This window comes from Lactuca virosa, chromosome 3 (assembly GCF_052849685.1).
Source record: "Lactuca virosa cultivar CGN04683 chromosome 3, Lactuca_virosa_CGN04683_v6, whole genome shotgun sequence".
Classification (NCBI taxonomy): Eukaryota; Viridiplantae; Streptophyta; class Magnoliopsida; order Asterales; family Asteraceae; genus Lactuca; species Lactuca virosa.
In genome coordinates, this window is record NC_136428.1 from 390,116,992 (window position 1) to 390,139,496 (window position 22,505).

Here is a 22,505-nt window from a genome sequence, read left to right on the forward strand (position 1 = left end):
GGGTTTAGGTTGAGATTTTTGACCTGTCAACCAATTTATCCAGGTTGGCAGGTTGACCCAAAAACCCAAATAGCTAACCCAACTCAACCCATGAAATAAACAGATTGGTGGGTTGACGGGTTTGGCGGTCACAAATCTCAACTCAAACCCTCATATTTTCGTGTCAGGTTCGTATCTGGTTACAAGTTAGGTCGAGAATTACCATCCCTAGATAGAACATATGCGGGTACAATACATACTCTTGAACAACTTCTAACCTTCTATTTATAGACAAGAAATGAACAACAAACAAATCAGGTCATGCTTAAGTGTGATGGATATTCGAAGATCGATCTTCAAAACATTTGATGTCAAGAGTGTATTTGCATTAGTCTTGGGCACCATCTTCACATAAGCCCACACAATATTGGTATTATCAAAAAATTATCTTTAGGCGTATAAAAACGTTTTAAAAATCATAAAAACTTATATTTACATGTATAAAAAAATATTTTAAAGTTTGCTTTTATTAAAATATTTGTATAAATATATTTAATAATACATATAAATAAGTTTCAATGAAAAAAAATTAAATACATTTTTTTAAGGTGTAAAAATATATAAAAACGTTTTCATGTTTCCAAAAAAGTTAAGCATTCGTAGAGACCCAATTTGGGATTGATCTCTAGATTCCAAAAAAGTTCAAAAATATATAAAAAGGTTTCTCAAGCTAGAAAAAAAATATATATATTTTAAATTTTGTGTATCTGAGATTGATCTCTAGATTCGTATAGGACCAATTTGGTAAGAATTATGTTTAATAAAACAAAGTTAAGCATACCAAAAAAGGTTTCTCTTTCAATAAAATAATATTAAAATTACATTATCTAATGATGTATGTAAGGTGTCCTTATACGCATCCTTCTACTTTTCATGTACTCCCTGGCATTAAAGCATCTCTATTATGGTCTAATCTATTATTTAAGTATGTAGAAATATTTTTTAATTTTGTTGTTTGTGTCCTAATTTATTTAGTGAATTAGTAGTATTTTGGAATTATGTTGTTTTGACCCTTTTTTGTGTTTGTACATCTAATATTTTTCTTATTTTGGAATTTTATTGTTTGTGTCCTAATTTAATATTGCAAGATTTTAGGAAACTATGATTTACTTTCAGTATATATATATATATATATATATATATATATATATATATATATATATATATATATATATATATATATATATATATATATATATATAAAATTTAATTAACAAATTACTAATTTATTCTTATAAAATGATTGGTCTGGAAATATTCTTATATTCTCAACAATTGTTTATGCTTGATATAACACTTCTCTCTCTTTCTCTCTCTCTCTCTCTCTCTCTCTCTATATATATATATATATATATATATATATATATATATATATATATATATATATATATATATATATATATATATGAATTAGGGTGTTCGGAGTTGGGAAGAAAAGAGCCTCTAGTTTGGGGAGGTACTGCCGATACCTTAATGAACAACAATCTTTGGTTCGTGGTACCGTAAATATGCTAGAACAGTGCGTTATATGACAGGCTTTTGTCTAATTTATGTGTTTGTACGAGTACGACGTGCATTAATACTTTTATTATGATGTAGGGATTGAAAAGTGATGAATTCATAAATGTTGTGGTTTCTGAGAGACAAGTTACATTCATCTGTGGAACATATGTGGCATGTAGGCTGGGAGGGATAAATTAACTCTACCCTAAAGAGTAGACAAAAACACGAAATGGATACATTGTACGGTAAATAACTTAGGAATATAAAATTTCTAAGATTTCAAACAATAACCAACAAAAGAAGGTAAAAAAAATAATCAGGCACCTTTTATTTTTAATTAAATAGTCTATAAATAATTTTGGATTCAAATTATTTGAATATATTTTTAAACCCATCCATCTTCGATGAACAAATCATGCTGTAACCACTACCCACCATCAATATGCTAGCTTCCAAAAAATGTACAGCTATATGAATTCCAAATATGTGGTTTGCAATCAAGTTATATATATAAGACAAAGTATATATATATATATATATATATATATATATATATATATATATATATATATATATATATATATATATGTTCAAATGAGAACAATTCTTATATTGATAACATTTGAGAACAAATTTCAACTACACATTTAAAAAAAGGAACACGTCATTTAAGTGCTAATGAAGAAAGGGGTTATCTGTAATTTAACTAATGATTCCCTGTGCTTTGTTTTTCACGCACAAACTTAGTGACACCCTTCTCTGGTCTCGCCCTCTGCCAAACACCGACTCCTCCCGTTATGCCCCTCCGACATTGACCCCGCCTCCTAGTGCTTTTCTTCTTCCTATGAAATTTCATCTATGGACGATACTTGTTCCAGACATTCAATGCTCAAACTCAACAATCTGATCTTCCGGAGGTACTATCACTACTCTCTCTCTCTCTCTCTCTCTCTCTCTCTCTCTCTCTCTCCCCCTCTCTCTCATTAGCACATTCTAGTTTGATTTGTACTCTGATCAGGAAAACAATGGATCTGATTGAATTATGAGCTAGATTCATGATATTGTGAAATCTGACATCGTTCCATTTATAATCATGAATCGTTTCTTCTTTATGCTAATTGTTGGTGTCAATGATAAATGAAAATAGTAGCTCTAGGGGTTGGATTGGAGTCTATCAGAGAGTTGATGATCAATGTAGGATTTCATGCACACAAGGTGTTTGTCATGTTGTCTGAAAGAACCTAATAAGTGTAAAAGTGGCATTTTATGTGAAAATCCTTAACTTTGAACCCTCATTAAGCCAAACATTAAGGTCCTTACACTACAAGAAAAACGCGATTTTGCTACGGAAGGAATCCGTTGCGAAAAGCTGAAATTCTGTTGCAAAAGACGAATAGCGACAGAATTTGCTATGACCTATTTTCGTCCCTAAAAACGTCGTAGCGAGGGGTTTGCAACGGAAACGATAATTCCGTCGCAATTGTGACAACGGAATGAAATCCGTGGTAGATAGTATTCCGTCGTGTATTCCGTAGTAGGTTTCCATCACAAATTCCGTTGTATTTAATCCCTAGCAAAATCTGTGGTGATGAATCCCTAGCTAAATCCGTTGTGATGAATCCCTAGCTAAATCTGTGGTGATGAATCCCTAGCTAAATCCGTTGTGATGAATCCCTAGCTAAATCTGTGGTGATGAATCCCTAGCTAAATCCGTTGTGATGAATCCCTAGCTAAATCCGTTGTGATGAATCCCTAGCTAAATGCGTTGTGATGAATCCTTAGCAAAATCCGTTGTGATAAATCTCTAGCTAAATCCGTTGTAATGAATCCCTAACAAAATCCATGGTTTATATTCCATAGGAGATTCCATAGAAAATAACGTAGAAATATTTTCGTTGCAAAGCTGGATAGCTACGAATGGATAATTAATTTACAAATTAAATCCTAATTATTTTGTAGTAATATATATAAACAAAAATAAAAAAAAATCAAATAACATTTATATCATAAAATAAAACAATAAATATGTATTACATTGGGAAATGAAAAGCGGTTAATCTAAAATTAATACTTTGCGATAAACAAATCAACACTCTATTATTTACTATTTTTGCAGTTCTTTAAAAGCCTTAACAATTTTCTTTGCCGATTGTAGTTGTCATTCAAGCTGCTTGCGTTTTGTGTTGTGTTGTTGATCTTTGGCTTTCATTATTTTCATAAGTTCTTCGTTTTCCTCATTTTGTCTACTTGGAAACTCTCTCAATTCTTCTAATTCATCATTTTTTTCCGAAATATAACATAGTTCCATTGTACCGTTAATCATCGGAATCACCTTTACAAATGAGCCAAATACAAGTAAAATACAATTAACATGTAGCAGGAATGTAAACGGAATCAAACTAATAGCAACCGCCTAAAAATCAATTGACACTTCTAAATTTAAGAGCAACCAAACATACTCCATTTTGGGGACAAATAGCAAAACAACATTAACTTTTGGGGCTTCACCAAAAAAGCATCAAACCAATAAAGCAATGACCTGCATAGAACAACAAACAAATTTAATATATGATCCAATCAAAACCCACAAATTTTGATGAAAACACCTGAGCAAAAACCTATCCAACCATCTCCAATGAAACCATTTAAGAATGATATCCCTACATGTTAATTTATAATACCATTGACCCTTTCAATGGTATTGTAAATTGTTGACTCCACCAACATTTGAAACTAAAAAAAGCAGCAAGCACCTGCATTAAGAAAAATAAATATATAAACTCCATAATTATCTCATTAACAATCATGTCTAAAGAAAGATAAATAATTGACTCATTCCATCACTCCCTTTCTCTACACACACTAACACAAACATGACATGACAAATGTAATACATTAAGACAGATAAATCATAACAATACTAATAAAGATGGTATGAAAAAAAGCACAAAATCAAACAAAAGTATAAACTGACGCACCCATAAGCTATATATAACATAGGTCAACAACAAGACGATAAAAATGCATGTCTTGGATACTCATACACTATGACACCTTTCTTAATCCTTTAATTTTTTTTTGCCATGGCCACTGTACCCTCGCTTAGGCATTTAAACAAACAGGTTGTATGCATATCAATGTTCCACAAGGTACATATGAAATTAGTACCTTCAATGAACCCGTGTAATTAGATGTATTCCAATCGAGCAATATAAACATGAAGTACATGAAAAATGCAAAATAGGGCAGCAAAAAAATACAACCTGTAAAACAGCAAGCAAAACATATGAAAAAGAATTTCAATAGAGAAAATAAATCAATTGAGAATATACAAGATACCCAAGAACCCTAATTTATCAATCAACTTAGTTAGGGTTTTGAAGTTACCTCGTGTTTTTTTTAAATTAGCATAACAGAGAACTGAGTAGACATATCTACCATCAATCTCAGTCATTGATGACCAGCGCCTTCGTGAGTACCACATCTGACACCTCCCCTAACCGTATTTGTATCGCCTTCCCGAACAGCCCTGCTCCTACTCTCCAACTCTCTTCGTCTTCATATATGTGATATCTATGATTCAGTCGATCAAACACACACATTGTGTATGCTGTTCGTTTCTCCTTATCGCAGAGAAAACACACGCACACATATCTTTATTTGTTTATCTTTGTTTTGCCCTCTCTTGATCGTTCTATAGGGATAGATTTAGGGAAGCGGGGTTTTTAAATTTTCTTTTTTGGTGATTTTCGTTTAAGAAGGAGGGAACACCGAAATATTTTAAAAATATAGGAGGGGATATCAAAATTTATAAAAATTTATCTATCTTAAATTTAGGAAAAAAATTTAATAAATAAAATTTTTTATTATATAATTTTTATTTTATAATATTTATTATTATTTTTTACCTTATAATTAATAATTTTTTAATATAATCATTATTCTAAAACATATATATCTATAAATATTTATAAATTCTGAATGATAATATAAATATTTTTATTTTTCTACTCATGGCTTGGGTTGTGAAAAATAAAAATTTAGTAACTAGTGGTGAAGTGGTGAAGTAAGTGTCAATGGTAGTTGCTTATGATGTCCATGGATGACTTATGGATGACATATGAGTCATTGGTCAACATGGTAGTTGCTTATGGATGACATATGGATGACATATGGGTCATTACTCAACATGGTAGTTGCTTATGGTGTCCATGGATGACATATATATGGGTCATTGGTCAACATGGTAGTTGTTTATGGATGACATATTAGTCATTGGTCAACACGGTAGTTGCTTATGGTGTCCATGGATGACATATAGGTCGTTGGTCAACATGGTAGTTGCTTATGGATGACATATGGATGACATATGGGTCATTGGTCAACATGGTAGTTTCTTATGGATGACATATGGATGACATATGGGTCATTGGTCAACATGATAGTTGCTTATGGTGTCTATGGATGACATATGGGTCATTGGTCAACATGGTAGTTGCTTATGGATGACATTTGATGACATATGGGTCATTGGTCAACATGGTAGTTGCTTATGGTGTCCATGGATGACATATGGGTCGTTGGTCAATATGGTAGTTGCTTATGGATAACATATTGGTCATTGGTCAACATGGTAGTTGCTTATGGATGACATATGGGTCATTGGTGTCTACGGATGACATATGGGTCATTGGTCAACATGGTAGTTGCTTATGGTGTCCATGGATGACATATGGGTCATTAGTCAACATGGCAGTTGTTTATGGATGACATATGGGTCATTAGTCAACATGGTAGTTGTGTATGGATAACATATGGATGACACATGGGTCATTGGTCAACATGGTAGTTGCTTATGGTGTCCATGGATCATATATGGGTCATTGGTCAACATGGTAGTTGCTTATGGATGACATATAGGTCATTGGTCAACATGGTAGTTGCTTATGGTGTCCATGGATGACATATGGGCATTGGTCAACGTGGTAGTTTCTTATAGATGACATATGGATGACATATGGGTCATTGGTCAACATGGTAGTTGCTTATGGATGACATATGGGTCATTGGTGTCCATGGATGACATATGGTTCATTGGTCAACATGGTAGTTGCTTATAGATGACATATGGATGACATATGAGTCATTGGTCAACATGGTAGTTGCTTATGGATGACATATGGATGACATATGGGTCATTGGTCAACATGGTAGTTGCTTATGGATGACATATTGGTCATTGGTGTTCATGGATGACATATGGGTCAATGATCAACATGGTAGTTGCTTATGGTGGCCATGGATGACATATGGGTTATTGGTCAACATGGTAGTTTCTTATGGATGACATATGGATGACATATGGGTCATTGGTCAACATGGTAGTTGCGTATGGATGATATATGGATGACATATGGGTCATTGGTCAACATGGTAGTTGCTTATGGATGACATATGGGTGATTGGTGTCCATGTATGACATATGGGTCATTGGTCAACATGGTAGTTGCTTATGGTGTCCATGGATGACATATGGGTCATTGGTCAACATGGTAGTTGCTTGTGGTGTCCATGGATGACATATGGGCCAGTAGTCCACATGGTAGTGGCTTATGGTGTCCATGGATGATATATGGATGACATATGGGCGATTGGTCTACATAGTAGTGGCTTATGGTGTCCATGGATGACATATGGATGACATATGGGCCATTTGTCCACATGGTAGTGGCTTATGGTGTCCATGGATGACATATGGGCCATTGGTCCACATGTTAGTGGCTTATGGTGTCCATGGATGACATATGGATGGCATATGGGCCATTGGTCCACATGGTAGTGGCTTGTGGTGTCCATGGATGACATATGGGCCATTGGTCCACATGGTAGTGGCTTATGGTGTCCATGGATGATATATGGATGACATATGGGCGATTGGTCTACATGGTAGTGGCTTATGGTGTCCATGGATGACATATGGATGACATATGAGCCATTGGTTCACATGGTAGTGGCTTATGGTGTCCATGGATGACATATGGATGAAATATGTGCCATTGGTCCACATGGTAATGGCTTATGGTGTCCATTCAATTAGAAGAAACTGAAGTTAATTTAGTTTAGCTGGCAAACACGTCTTAGTTTCCACCCGAAGTCGGAGGTTCGAATCCTACTTATGTCATTAATTTTATTTAAATTTGTCTCTATAACTTTAATCAATAATTTTATTTAACTGCATATTTTTAAATTTAAACTCTTAATTTATTTACAAAAATGCCCGTAAGAATTTACAAAAATACCCTAACCATTCACGTACTGATCTTTGTTACTTAAAGGGCAATAATTCACAGTCTACATATTTAGGCGCCATAATTTGTAGTCAGACTCATGCCATCGATTCAGTTTATCGGCGGATGATATTCTACATTCCATCCCCAACAGTCAAAATTCCGGCACGTTGATCAATAAACCCTAACCTCGTTGTTGTTATATAATTTGAATACATTCGACACAGTTCAACGTAATAGCAGCGAGTTGTTCATCAGAAAGAATGCAAACAAAACAACAAGGAACAAGAATTACTGCTTTGCCATCGCACTTGATCGAAAAAATAGTAACTACGGTTGGAGGAAATTCACCAATCGATACTTTTAAGTGCCAGTTAGTGTAAGTAAGATGTGTATTACTTATTTTATACTTATATACATATTTAATTTAATGGTTAATAGATTAACTTTGTTGATTTGTGTGAATTATAGTTGCAAACTATTTAGGAATTATGTATCATCAGACTCAATATATAAAATCATAGACACAAATCGACTAAGGTTTCGTCCCTTAAGTAATAGACAGTATGTAGTCATAAGCAGATGCAGAATGTTGAACAACCCACGCGTACTCTTCAACGATGGAATGGTAATCTTTTTTTAACCAATCGGATTATTGCGAATTCAATTAGTTTCTATATTTGTATTTTTAAAATTGTATGATTACTTATTTGTATGTCATGTGAAGTATTTTACGTTAGGGGAAGAAATAGTAGGGAAACAGTTGCTTCAAAATGCAGCCGATCAGGGGCAGTTGGATGCGATCTTTGTCTTGGGAATGATGTTGATGGCCGAAGGCATTGAAAGGAAGGAAGAAGCTCTGATCATGTTAAATAATGCCTACGTTAATAGTAGAAGGAGTTGGAATCTAAGGGATACCTGTAACAAGGTTCAAAACCACTTGGTAAGGCGGTCAAAGCAGATAAAATTCCATGGCTTACATAGAAGTTGTGCAAAACATCATTCTGTGAGTAGTTATGGAATAGCTTTTATGAATCAATATAGTTGGTTGTTGAATTGTGAAATTTGTTTGTGGGATGCATGTTTTGTAATGTTTGCTAGGATGTTTGACATTAGTTTTGAGTAATTGTATATATGATATTTGTCTGATTCACACAATTAGTGATGCATATTGTATGTGTATTTTGGTTTTACTTTTGATATGTATGTATATTTGTTACTTTTGATATGTATGTTATTTTTGTCTTTTCCATTTTACAAACCAAAAGTTCATTGTGACCAATTTGGTAAGATTTCAATGGCACTTTGGTCTATTTGCAATTTATAAAGTGAAGGCGGCATTTTTGTTATGGAAATAAAAAAATTTGTTTAATCAAGTCGTTATTAAGAAAAATGTTATATATATAGAATTTATATTTTAAGTAGATCTATATTTTTATATTTATTATGAATGTTATTTTTTAAATTTATAATTACCCGTATACTACATGGGTTTTAAACTATTATTGAATAATATCAACCCAATAATATGACCTACTATCCATCTAACACATTGAAATCAAGGGTTGTCGAAGGTTCCCTAATCGATACACACTCTGTTTGAATATGTGTTCTGCAAGTGTCGATCTCAATTAAAACATTCTACTAATATTCTAAGCCATTATCCAATTACAAAAGTTGGTCAACCATTCAAATTAGAAAACTTTGAAGATTTGTTCGTCATTCGGTCATTAACTTTGTGAAACGAGTCGTTGTTAATGTACCTTTGTGATGTTTGTATGGTAACTATATATTTCATTCAAATGTCATATATGAATTCAAATCAACATTAATGAACATACAATTAATATTGTGTTATTTACATTTATACTTTACAGATTTAAGACAATGAACAATCCAAGTAGAAAGTGGATATATGAAAGAAAAGATAGTAGTAGTTGTATATCGCATGTTTTCGTACAAGGAGTGAAAAAATTTATAGATTTTGCTACCAGTCAACATAGGTTCATGGACGAAAATAAAATCAAATGATCATGCATAAAATGTCGTAACATACCATATACAGAAGTTAATACTGTTAAGACTCATTTGTACAAGTTTGGTTTGTTGAGGAATATTGGTGTTGGGATAGACATGGGGAAAATCAATTGATGATGACAATACGTTTTTAAGGGTGGATGATTCAAACACAAATTTTAGTGAAGGTGCATGTTCTTATAGAGATATGGTCATAGATGCAATGGCTCCTGATTTAAATAATAGTGATCCTGAAGAAGAGCCAAATGCACTAGATAAAAAATTCTTTGATATGCTAGATACAACCGATAAAGAATTGTGGCCTGGATGTAAAAAAGTGACACAACTATCTGCTGTAGCTAGAATATTGAATATAAAATCAGAGTATCGCATACCTGAGCAAAGTTATGATGTTATCTGTCAGTTGATAAATGATGTGTTACCAGAGGAGAATAATATGGTAGGTAGTTTATACGAGAGCAAAAAGTTAATACAAGCACTAGGTTTGCCTGTGGAGATGATTGACTGCTGCAGATCTGGATGTATGATATATTGGAGGCAAGACAAAGATCTTTATCGATGCAAATTTTGCAATGCAGATAGGTACAAACGGTCAAAAAATTTGGCCAGATGTTCTCGCGTATCCTTCAAGAAAATGCATTACTTTCCTTTGACTCCAAGCTTGAAGAGACTGTATGCTTCACAAGCCACATCCGCTTCCATGCGATGGCACTCCGAGAATCATGGACATGATGTTGGAGTAATGTGTCATCCATCCGATTCAGAAGTTTGGAAGCACTTTGACAAAAGTCATCCTTCATTTGCAGCAGAAGTATGTAACGTAAGATTAGGCCTAAGTACAGATGGGTTTGCACCACATGGAGCATTTGGAAAACAATATTCATCTTGGCCTATTATTATAACACCTTATAATTTGCCACCTGCTATGTGCATGAAAGAGCCTTACATGTTTTTACCGCACTTGTGCCATGTCCGTCAAACCCTAAGCATAAAATAGATGTATTTTTGCAACCAGTTGTTGCAGAGTTGGAGCAATTATGGGAAGAAGGCGTAGTAACATATGATATATCTTTAAAACAAAATTTCCATCTAAGAGCAGCTTTGATGTGGACAATAAGCGATTTTCCAGCATATGCAATGTTGTACGGATGGTCTACAACATGTAAGCTAGCATGTCCACACTGTGGGAAACATACACAAGCATTCAGACTAGAGAATGGTAATAAGATGTCATGGTTTGACTGCCATAGAAGATTTCTACAGGTAAATCACCCATATAGAAAGGATAAAAATAAGTCCAGGAAGAATCGTCAAGTGATAGAAGGTCCTCCTCCAAGTAAGAATGGTGAACAAACTTTAAGGGAGATTGAACAATTAGGTTTGGTAAAAGTGACTGAACTAAATGCTGATGATGTAAACAAAAGATGTGGCGATCATGGTTGGAAAAAGAAAAGCATATTTTGGGATTTACCATATTGGAAAACAAACCTCATTAGACATAATTTTGATGTTATGCATATTGTTAAAAATGTATTTGAAAACTTTTTTTACACTGTAATGGATGTCAAGGGGAAAACGAAGGACAATGTAGCAGCCAGAAGAGTTCTGAAGCTCTATTGTAGGAAGAGAAAATGAGTCGAAGATAATGAAAGAGCATATTACACTCTGGACAAGAATCAAAAGAAAGCTATATGCCAATGGGTGGAGAAATTGCATTTCCCCGATGGTTATGTTTCTAATTTGGGGAGGTGTGTTGATTTAACAGGGTGTAGATTGTTCGGAATGAAAAGCCACGATTGTCATGTTTTTATGTAAAGATTGATGCCAATTGCATTTCGTGAGATGTTGCCACAACAAGTGTGGGAAGCATTAACAGAGTTGAGTATTTTCTTCAAAACATTAATAGCAACATCAATCACAACAAAAGACATGGAAAGGATTGAAACCGAGATCCCAATAATATTATGTAAATTAGAGACCATCTTTGTCCCTGGTATTTCTAACTCCATGGAACAATTACCAGTACATTTGCCATTCGAAGCGAAGATAGTCGGTCCTGTCCAATATCGGTGGATGTATCCATTTGAAAGGTTTGTATGGTACATCGTAATGTATGTTGCTATTTTTGTAAGCTAATTTAAACAATCTTCACTATAGGTATCTAAATCATTTGAAAAAAGATGTGAAAAATAAAGCTAGAGTGGAAGGGGCCGTTGTTAACGCGTACTTGCTACGTGAAGCATCAATATTTTGCTCTCATTATTTCGAGACTGGTGTCCCCACACGTAATAGAAAGTTGCCTCGAAATGATGATGGAGGAGTAGGTGAGCAAGCGGATGCTAACAACGAGATGTTAAATATATTTTCATATCCTGGGCGTCATTATGGAAGATTCACGAATAGAATGATATCTGATGAGGAAGTGCATTCTGCCCAAACTTACATACTCCTTAACGAAGATAAGATCAAGCATTACATCAGGTTCGTACGTAACATATGCATCACTTTTAATTGTAATAATCATTTGTTCTGTAATTGCTATGATCGTATAACATTTACATGCATGATTTTGTTTATTACATTCATAGTTACTTTAAAATGTTATTGAAATGGTGATACAGAATATTTGAAGAACATTTGAATGAACTTATGGGGGATATGGATGAACAAGTCCTTGCAGATGAAGTTGAGAAGAACTTTGCATTATGGTTTCAAAACTATGTGGGTGTTATTTTTGTATTTTTTAAAATTTATTATTTTTTTTGTTATGGTTATAATTAAATCTAATTAAGTGTTTTACTATTATTCATATAGGCACGTAAGATCCCGATAAACAACAAGTCTATATCTGACCTATCCAAAATGCCATTCAAAAAAGTGAAATTATATAGTGTATACTTTGTCAATGGTTATAAGTTTCACACAGAAGCTCATAGTCTGAACAAATCAACAACCAATAGCGGATTGTGTGTTAGTAGCCAAGGAGGTGATTATTATGGTAAGGTAGAGGAAATTTTAGAAGTTGAGTACCCTGGTTACCCAATTAAAACCACGGTTTTGTTTAAATGTCATTGGTACGATCCAACACCTAACAAAGGAGTTAAGGTTCACAAACAATATAACTTGGTCGAGATAAACGTCAAAAGAAAATACAACAAGTTCGAGCCATTTGCTTTAGCCATGCAAGCCACTCAAGTGTGTTACATTCCCTACCCAAGTTCGAAAACAAACAACTCGGACTGGTGGGCTGTATTTAAAGTTAAACCTCGTGGTTGGACCAATGAAAATCATACTCAGAAAGACGTTGCTTTCCAAGAAGATGAAGTTGAATCAAATGAAATCATTATACCAAGTCTAGCCGATACATACAATCATGATGATGATCACGAAATGTCAAGCAACGGTTCAGATAATGAAAATAATATTGATGAAGAAGGTGAAATTCATGAGGAAGACAATGATGGTATTCCTGACAACGAGGTTAGTTATGAGTATAGTACATCGAACAATGAAGAAGAACAGGATGAAGAAGAAGAGGAGGAAGAAGATAATGACCAGATGTTTTTGTGTTTAATGTTTTTTGCGATGAAGTTAATTTGTAATTTGGTTTAATATCAATACATAAATGTAAACTAGGAGGAAAGCCCGGTCTTCGCCCCTGGATGTTTTTTTGTGTTTACATCATTCTGTTAAAAGGGCATTTTAGTCATTTTTGCTTGCTATGTTGTTTGAGTATGATGAAGTATTTGTAAAACCCATGTTGTTTTTGTGATGAAGTATACTTAATGTAATTAAAAATTAGTTTGTAATGAATTCGTTATTAAGGAAACTAATCTACATAGATTATATACTTTAACATGCCCGGTTAATGTAATTAAAAATAACTTTGTAATGAATTCGTTGTTAATTATTCATTATATACTATGTTTTCAAGAAAGTATACACAACTTGATTAGCACAACTGGCTTAACCGCGCCCTTTTCTAGCATAAGCTTAAGTTCGAGTCTTCTTGCCAGCAATATCTACTTTATAATTCATTTTTACATTTTTTATCCATTAGTTTATGCCACATATTACCAATTCAAAAACATTTCATTCAAACCATATCTTACAAATTCCAATGATCATAATAATAATTCATCCATAGTATAACAAAACTAATTAAGCATACAACATCCCAACAAATGGCGTCACAAATTAGCTACGCGTTTTGTTCCATAGCAAAACAAGCAAACGAAATCATATTCCATAGCAGAATTCAATAGAAAATACCTACGAATGGTACCTCCGTAGCAATTCAACTATGGAATCGGTTTCCGTCACAAACTCCGTTGCATAGTAACCACGATGATGAATTCCATAGCAGCAGTACAATGGAAAGTGATTTGGTAACAAATGTCGTTGGAAAATTGCTACGAATTTTTGTTCCATAGCACTATCGGTAGCATAATACCAACAAATATGGAGTCGGTAGAAGTTTCCCTAGCAACTCCCACTCTCGCTACCAGAAATAAAATCCGTAGACAATGTGGTAGCAACATTGCTATGGAACGATATTCCATAGCACGATCCATTGCAGATTAACAACGAAAATACGTTCTATAGCGATCTTCCCTAGCAAAATCGCGTTTTTCTTGGAGTGTTAGGTTAAATTGAATTTCACATCTCAATATCCTAATGAGTAACCAACAATCATGTTAAAAGTGATAAACTTAAGGCTTAACCATTAAGTACTTAATAGAACACCAAAAGTGATTTAAAAGCTATTATGATCAATTTTCCCAAATCTATCCTCCAACTTCTAAAATTCGTGCAAGTCAGTAGGAAAAACTAATAATCATGAGACTTATTTTTCTGGAAATATTATTGTGTCTAGTTTCTTCAAACTTTGAATCACATTTCGAAATTCCAAATCCTTGAGGGGTTAAATTGGCAATCTTCTCAGTTTGGTCCATGTTGTCACAGATTTCATGCATTTTCTTCAAAAAATCATAATAAATTCATTAGAACTCCAAATGCCAAAATTCCAAAGCCTGTAGTTAGATTTGGATGTATAGTTTCCCACATATAAAGCATCCGATGTAATTCTTAGTAGATTGGTATCGTTTATTCTAATAGTGTTGAGTGGTCCAGAATGTGACAGCTTAAAGTTACTAACTTGTAAATTTAGTATAAAATCAACCAAAAATCATTAGAACGAGATCTTTATATTTATGAAAACATAAAAGAGGGAACTTTACCAATGTTATTTTATCGAAATTTAAGAATGGGTTGAAAGGTAAGAAAACAGATCCCAAAAGAGCACTACAATCAAAGAGAAAATAAGAAAATATATACATAAGTTTTATAAGAGTAATACAACAAAGCACAAGCTAAATAAACTTATAATTGTTGTGTAGGTTATAAGAAAGGAAAGGATCCATCTTGCTCATGCTAGCTGATTTTCCAGTTCAAGGAGGTGAGTAACACTAACTCTCCTATTATGTAGGCATTACTTGTTTTATGATATATTTTACGGTTACCCTAATCCGGTAGAGTGAACAAGGAAAGGCAAAATGTAGTTTTTTTTAGTGTGACATGCAGACAAGATTTATTTCCACGTTCTCGATTCGTTAATTGTTCTTGTATATTAAATCACATGCGATTATATGATCTAATCACATATGACTTATATTCACAAGATTCATTTTTGTGTTTTCGATTCAATAGTTGTTCTTTGTCGATATTAATCATACGTGATTAAATATATAAAATGACATATGATTAAATACATGATAACAACTATTGAATTGAGAACGCGAATTTGAATCTTATTCACATAAATCATATGTGATTAGATACGTATAATGACATGTGATTAAATACACGAGAACAACTATTGAATCGAGAACACAAAAATGAATATCGTCCACATAAATCATATGTGATTAGATACATATAATAACACGTGATTATGTGTATCTAATCACATATAATTTATGTGGCTAAGATTCATTTTTGCATTCTCGATTCAATAATTGTCTTTTTTCCACTTTAATCATATGTGATTAAATACATTTAATCAGATGTGATTAAATACATTTAATCAGATGTGATTATATGTTTCTAATCACATATGATTTTATTTGGAAAAATGAATCTTGTCTATATAAATCATATGTGATTAGATACATACAATCAAATGTGATTATATACATGATAACAAATATTGAACCAAGAACACAAAAACAAATCATTATCCAAATTAATCATATGCGATTAAATACATCTAATCACATGTGATTATATGAATCTAATCACATATGATTTATGTAGACACAATTCATTTTCGCTTTGTCGATTCAATAGTTGTTCTCATGTATTTTATCACATGTGATTATATATTTAATCGCATGTGATTAAGTACATGAGCACAACTATTGAACCGAGAAGGCAAAAATGAATCTTGTCCACCTCTAATCATATATGATTTATATGGAGAATATTCGTTTTCACATTCTCCTTCAATAGTTGTTCTTGTACATTTAGTCACATATAATTTCTGTACACAAGATTCATTTTCACATTTTCGATTCAACAGTTTTTGTTTTTCCACATTAATCATATGTGATTAAATACATACAATCACATATGATTAAATACATGAGAAAAAATATTGAATCAAAAATATAAAAACGAATACTATCAATATAAATCATATGTGATTTGATAAATATAATCACATGTGATTAAGTACATGAGTACAACTATTGAATTGAGAAAAAAATAATGAAATTTGTACAAATAAATAATATTTGATTAGGTACATATAATCACATGTGATTATATGTATTTAATCACATATGATTCATTAATAGTTGGTCTCGTGTATTGTGACAACCGTCAAAATTCGAGTCGGTTTTAGATTTGATAAACTTAGTTGTACGTGTAGGCACGACACATACTAGACTTAGTAACTAGAAACTAAGTTATAAACTACTAGAAACTTGGAAACAATTAGAATCAATGGATAATATACTTAGATTTCACATTGATATGTGAATTCTACAACTACTTAACTGTAGTGAATATCCATATTTAGGTCACTCTTTGACTCGAACACCTTTTCATGAATCATATACACACATCATGCACTTGACCTAGTGGTAGAAATTAGGTCCTAGTCTTGTTGGAACTTAAGTCGGAGTTGAAAACTAGGACTAGTATACTTGATTCCTCAATTTCGCTTGAATCTCGGAATCACTAAATAGAATGCCAATAAACCGATAAAATAAGTTACAAACATTATTTATAACTATGAAAAGATTTATAATACCATAAGATAAATTTAAGTCTCAAAGATTCTATTGATTTTGATATCCAAAGATTTAAAAATCTCAAAAACCCTAAATGCCCTGAAAACCTAAATTTATGAAATTTAACCTTAAAAATTCTATGAAAATAGTTATGAGCCTCATAATATGATCTTATAATAATTAAAATTACAAAAATTCATTCAAGGAAAATAAAATTTAACTCATTAACATTGACCCTTAATTTATAAATCAAAAATCAAGGTTTTATGAATAAAGACTTGATTTTAGTGCACATTTTATATAAAATTTAGATATTTTATAAAAGAACTTAAATTTTATAAAACAAAATGAATGATAAAGGGGTATTATACTCAAAGTTTCGGACCCCTCTCTTCCCATATCTCTCTCTCACACTCTCATTCTCCAACACACACACATCTCTCTTCTTTCTCTCTCTAGAAAACTCTCTCTATCTTCTCTCTAATTTTTTTCTCCAAACACCACAACCACAGCCTCTTAACCACCAAATTATGGAGATTCATAAGGGTTTTTCAAGCCACAAATAAATCTAAGGTAAAGAACATACATCTCTTGAAGATCCACAACAATGATTTAAGCCATGCATGTGCATTTTACTTCAAAAACCGACTTCTACTTCTTCTTCGTCTTCTTCAAACTTGTTTTCTTTTTGTTAAAATGGTTATTATAACATCATGGATGTGTTTTAACACCATGCATGTATGTTAAACAAGGTTTCATGTTAATGATCTTAGTGCAAAAATCGATTTTAAGGATCAAAACATCAAACTCATTTTTAAGAGTTCTTGAGAAATAAGATTTTTGTATTTTATTGCATGTATGTAAATTATGATATTTAAATATATTTGATCTCTGGAAACATGACCATAACATGCATGGATCATGATATCTTTAAAATATTTCAAAAGATTTACTCAAAGAAATGATGAAAACTCACTTTTCTAACCAATCATCATACATGCAATCTGCCAGATTTCTTTACCTGACTTTAAACTGCCATATCCACTGATTTCTTAACCAAAATTTGAAATTCTTTTTCTAAAATATAATATGTTGAGTTAGCTTTCAAACCCATCTGACCTCACTGGAAAATTCTAATATTTCGATTTTTAGCAATTTTTACAAAACGTTGCTCAATCAGCACCTTTTTATGAATACTAGTTTTGTATTGCATGTTCAAAGGTCTTATTCCTCACTAAAAATCTAGGAAAGATTAATTTGAGCACTTAACATCATGTATTAAGTGGTACAAACAGATCTTGATTCAAAAGTCTTTGGAACATGTTGCAAAAATTCTCAAAGTAACATCAATAATCTTTACCAAAATCACAAGTATCAAATTTTCTCTATAATTTGTTGAGCCTTTAGGCATGTTTTCCACATCAAAAATAAGAAAACGATTTTTCATTGATATTAAATTGTATGAAGATGCATTCTGGAAATTCGCAGCTTCTACCTTATGTTTAAGACTCAGAAAAATATTTTGGGAATTTTTAAAAATGTATATCTATTTTTCCATGATTTTTGTGTTTATAATGGACTAAAAACAGGAAAAATATCTTTCCTCATCCAAAATTCATGAAAATTTACCAGAGAACTTTTTAATATATTAGGATGCTACATATAAATTTTGATGATTTTTCTCTTCTGTATGCTATTTTTCTTCTATTTTCCCAAGATTTAATACACTTAAATGCACAAAAATCATAAAATTGGGTTAAACAGTTTATAAATCCATTTTTATATTTTTCCCAGCTTAATTATGTGTAATAACACTTGTAAAAAAAGGTTTTGTGAATTTTTGAAACTGTTATCCATTTATTTCTATTTTTATAGAATAAATACACAAAAATCAGAAAAATTGTGTTAAACTTTTTGAAAACACATATTAATATTTTTCCCAGATTATGTACACTGTATAAAAGTTACACAAAAATTATAAGAATTTTTCATGATAATTTACTATTTTTCCATGATTTTATGATTATTCAAGGAATTAAATGGTGAAAAATAGTTAGACAAATCAAAAATTCAAGAAAATTTATCTTAAGGTCTTTGACTTCAATTAAAACTGAAATGAAAAGTTTGGGAAAGTTTAGAACCAAATTGATTTAGTTTTTGAATATTTAATCATTGGAACACCTCTTAAAATGTTAAATATTAACATTTCAATAATGGGAATTTTCCACTTAAATTGTTATATAACAATTGATTCATTGAAATTTAATTTTCACAAAAATATGTTTTTAACTTATCAATATTAAATTTTGACACAATATTGACATAATTCTATTGTAGTAACAAATATACTAGTGTTAGCTTTCTATTATAGACTCATTAGTGTGTAACATCGTGTAGGAATCGATAGTGGTAAAAGTGGATCGTAGTTGAAGGCACCATTTGCATCATCTTAATGCATATTGTGAGTATTCACCACTCCCCTACTTTCGGTTTTTAAATGTTTTGGGGTGGAAAAGCATGTCCAAAAACTATTTATTGCTTGTTGTACTTAAATTGATTTGTATCAATCTTGATTGCTATATTTTGTTTATGTATGTTTATACAACTTGAAACATGAGGCCTTATCGTCTTAAGTCCCTTCCCTTATACTTTAATCCAACCATTAACTCTTTGAGCCAATGGTCATTATGGATAGCGCTATTAGGAATTGACAACTCCTCACTCGCCCGATTGCTTGAGTGCATGATACCATATTAATCTATGGAACGATAAGCATAGATCTTGAGAGGGCATCAGTCATAGGCTTGGTTGTGAACTCATTGTTTGCTCATACACATACAAAATTGTTATTAATTATGGTAATAAACTTGTTTATTAATTATAGCACTGAACTTTGTTTCTCATTACAACAACGAACTTTGTTTATGCAAACTTAATACTCATTTTTGCAATATATTTCTATTTATGGAAACTTTTATCAAGACTTTGATTTCGATTCATGAAACCAATATTATTATTATTTTTTTTTATCTGTGAGTACTCACAAACTATTTTTATAGTTGACGCTCGTTTTACATGCTTTTTCAAGAATCATCGAGTAAGTGGCACTTAGGAACACATCACTTTTAGGAACATTCGCATGTGTTGTATTTCAATTTACATTGTAATTTCTTTTAAAAGTTGTTCAAACCCATTGTAAATTTGTAATGATTTTTAATACTATGGTTGGTGTTGTCTTTTAACTTTTGCTATGAAACCTTTATACTGTCACGCCTCATGTTTCCGCTTTAGCGGGGTGTGACATGTATTTAATCACATATGATTTATGTGAAAAAGATTTGTTTTCACGTTCTTGATTCAAAAAATCATATGTGATGAAATATATATATATATATATATATATATATATATATATATATATATATATATATATATATATATATATATATATATATATAGTAACATGTAATTATATACACGAGAACAACTATTGAATCAATAACATTAAAACAAATATGTGTCCACGTTAATCATATGTAATTAAATACTTATAATCACATATGATTAAATATATGAGAAAAATTATTGAAACGACAACTCAAAAATGAATATTGATCATATAAATCATATGTGATTGGATACATATAATCACATGTGATTATATGTATCTAATCACATATGATTGATTATATGATTAAAGTTGGCAAAAAAATAATTATTGAATCGAGAACGCGATAATGACATATGTGATTAAATATAGCTAATCACATTTTATTATTTGTATATAATCACATATGATTTATGTGAACAATTTTTTTTCCATTTTATTCGTATTTGATTAAATACATTTAATCACTTGTGATTAAATACACGAGAACAACTTCGGAATCAAGAACGCGAAAACGAATCTTGTCCACATAAATCACATGTGATTAAATACATATAATCACATGTGACTAAATACACATGTGCTTATATGTATCTAATCACGTATGATTTATGTAGACATGATTTATTTTTATATTCTTAATTCAATAGTTGTTCTTTTACCCCATTAATCATATGTGATTAAATTGATATAATCAAATATGATTATATGTATCTAATCATATATGAATTATGTGGACAATATTCATTTTTGTGTTCTTAACTCAATAGTTGTTCTCGTATATTTAATAATATGTTATTATATGTATCTAATCACATATGATTTATATAGACAAGATCGATTCAATTTGTCCATATAAATCACGTATGATTAGATACTTATAATCACATGTGATTAAATACGTGAGAAAATTATTGAATCTAAAACTCGAAAGTGAATTTTGTCCATATAAATCCTATGTAATTAGATACATTTAATCATATGTGATTATATACATGAGAACAATTATTGAATCAAGAACGCGAAAATATATTTTTTCTACATAAATCATATGTGATTAAATACATATAATCATATGTTATTAAATACATGCGACTAAATATTGAGTCGAAAACATGAAAATGAATATTGTCCACATAAATAAATATTGTCCACATAAATCACATGTGATTAAAAACATAAAAAAATTTGTTGAAGAGAAAATGTGAAAATGAATCTTGTCAATATAAATCATATGAGAAAATGCATGTTGTTCACATAATCATATGTGATTAAAACATATAATCAAATTTGATTATATATGTCTAATCACATGTGATTTATGTGGATAATATATATTTTTGTTATTCTCGTGTATTTAATTATATGTTATAAAAGGTATCTAATCACATAAACGAATCGTATCCATATAAAGGATATGTATACTTATAATCACATGTGATGGTGGTGGGTGGGGGTGTTGGTGGGTGGTGGTGGTCTTGGTGAGTGGTGGGTGGGGGTGGTTGTGGCGTGTGGTGTAAGTGGGTGGTAATGGGTAGTGGTAGTGGGTGGGTGGTTGGGGGTGGTGGTGGTGGTGATGGGTGGTGGATGCGGATGGTGATGGTAGGTGGTGGTGACGGGTGGTAGTGTTTGGTGGATAGTGGTGGTTGGTGGTGACGAGTGGCGGTTTTTGTAGGTGGGGTGGGGATTTTGGCGGCGGGTGGTGATGATGGGTGGTGGAGGTGGGGTGGTGGTGATGGATGGTAGTAATGGGTGGGTGGTTATGAGTGGTGGTGATAGTAATGGGTGGTGGTTTTAGTGGGTGGTGGGTGGGTGTGGGTGGTGGGTGGGTGTGGGTGGTGGTAGTGATGGGTGGTGGGTGATGGAGGTGGGTGGTGGTGGCGGGCGGTGGTGGTTGGGTGGTGATGATGGTGGGTGGTGATTGTGGTGAGTGGGTGGGTGGTGGTGACAAGTGGT

At 32.1% G+C, this 22,505-nt stretch overlaps 1 pseudogene; it reads left to right on the forward strand.

Moving 5' to 3' along the window:
* The first annotated feature begins 8,092 nt into the window (after window positions 1-8,092).
* LOC145164996 (uncharacterized) lies at window positions 8,093-13,478 on the forward strand (annotated as a pseudogene).
* Window positions 13,479-22,505: the final 9,027 nt, after the last annotated feature.